Consider the following 2,034-nt stretch of genomic DNA (forward strand, 5'->3'; position numbering starts at 1 on the left):
GATCTTAGAGGAAATGCTTGCCGTTTTTCACCACTGAGTATAATGTTAGCTGTAGGTTTGTTGTATGTGACTTTTATTATGTTGAGGTAGGATCCCTCTCAGTCCACTTTCTGGAAAGCTTTTATCATAAATGGGTGTTGAATTTTGTCAAAAGATTTGTCTGCATCTATTGAGATGATCATACGGTTTTTATTCTTCAATTTGTCAATGTGTTGAATCACATTATTTGACTTGAGTGTATTGAAGAAATCTTGCATCCTAGGGATAAATCTCACTTGATCAGGGTGTATGAACCTTTTGATGTATTGTTGGATTCTGTTTGCTAGTATTTTGTTAAGGATTTTTTATGTATATTCATCAGTGATATTGGCCTGTAATTTTCTTTTTTTTTGTGATATATTTGTCTGGTTTTGGTATCAGATATCAAAACCTGATGTGATGGTGGCCTTGTAGCATGAGCTTGGGAGTTTTCCTTCCTCTGCAATTTTTTGGAAAAATTTCAGAAGGGTAGGTGTTAACTCTTCTCTAAATGTTTGATAGAATTCCCTTGTGAAGCCATTTGGCCTGGACATTTGTTGTTGAAAGACTTTTAATCACAGTTTCAATTTCAGTTCTTGTGATTTGTCTGTTCATATTTTCTATTTATTCCTGGTTCACTCTTAGAAGGTTGTACCTTTCTAAGAATTTGTCCATTCCTTCTAGGTTGTCCATTTTACTGGCATATAGTTGCTTGTAGTACTCTCTTATGATCCTTTGTGTTTATGTGGTATCAGTTGTAACTTCTCCTTTTTCATATCTAATTTTATTGATTTTGATACTCTCCTTTCTTTTCTTGATAAGTCTGGAGAAAGGATTGTTAATTTTGTTTATCTTCTTAAAGAACCAGCTTTTAGTTTCATTGATCTTTGCTATTGTTTTCTTCATCTCTATTTCATTTATTTCTGCTCTGATCTTTATGATTTCTTCAACTAACTTTGGGTTTTGTTTGTTCTTCTTTCTCTCGTTACTTTAGGAGTAAAGATAGGTTGTTTATTTGAGATTTTTCTTGTTTCTTGAGGTAGGATTTTATTGCTATAAACTTTCCTCTTAGAACTGTTTTGCTGCATCCCATAGGTTTTAGATTGTCAGGTTTTCATGGTCATTTGTTTCTGGGTATTTTTTGATTTCCTCTTTGATTTCTCCAGTGATCCATTGATTATTGAGTAACATATTGTTTAGCCTCCATGTGCTTGTATTTTTTGCAGTTTTTTTTCCTATAATTGATTTCTAATCTCATAGTGTTGTGATCAGAAAAGATGCTTGATATGATTTTTTAAATTTACCAAGGCTTGATTTGTGACCCAAGATGTGATCTATCCTGGAGAATGTTCTGTGTGCTCTTGAGAAGAAAGTGTATTCTGTTGCTTTCTGATGGAATTTCCTATAAATATCAATTAAGTTTATCTAGTCTAATATGTCATTTAAGGCTTGTGTTTCCTTATTAATTTTCTGTCTGGATGATATATCCATTGGTGTAAGTGGTGTGTTAAATTCCCCCACTATTATTGTGTTACTGTAGATTTCCCTTTTTGTGTTGTTAGCATTTGCTTTATATATTGAGGCTGGGTGCCTGTATTTTTACAATTGCTATGTCTTCTCCTTGGATTGATCTTTCGATCATTATGTAGTGTCCTTCCTTGTCTCTTATAACCGTTTTTATTTTCAAGTCTATTTTGTCTGATATGAGTATTGCTACTCCAGCTTTCTTCTGATTTCCATTCACATGGAATATCTTTTTCTATCCCTTCACTTTCAGTCTGTATGTGTCCCTAGGTCTGAAGTGTGTCTCTTGTAGACAGCATATGTATGAGTCTTGTTTTTGTATCCATTCAATGAGCCTGTGTCTTTTGTTTGGAGAATTTAATCCATTTACACTAAAGGTAATTATCGATATGTACGTTCTTATTGCCATTTTCTTCATTGTTTTTGGTTTGTTTTCGTAGATCTCTCTCTCTCTTTTTTTTTTTTTTTTTTTTTTTTTTAGCCTAGAGAAGT

Source organism: Neophocaena asiaeorientalis, unplaced genomic scaffold (assembly GCF_003031525.2).
Source record: "Neophocaena asiaeorientalis asiaeorientalis breed wild unplaced genomic scaffold, Neophocaena_asiaeorientalis_V1.1 scaffold284, whole genome shotgun sequence".
Classification (NCBI taxonomy): Eukaryota; Metazoa; Chordata; class Mammalia; order Artiodactyla; family Phocoenidae; genus Neophocaena; species Neophocaena asiaeorientalis.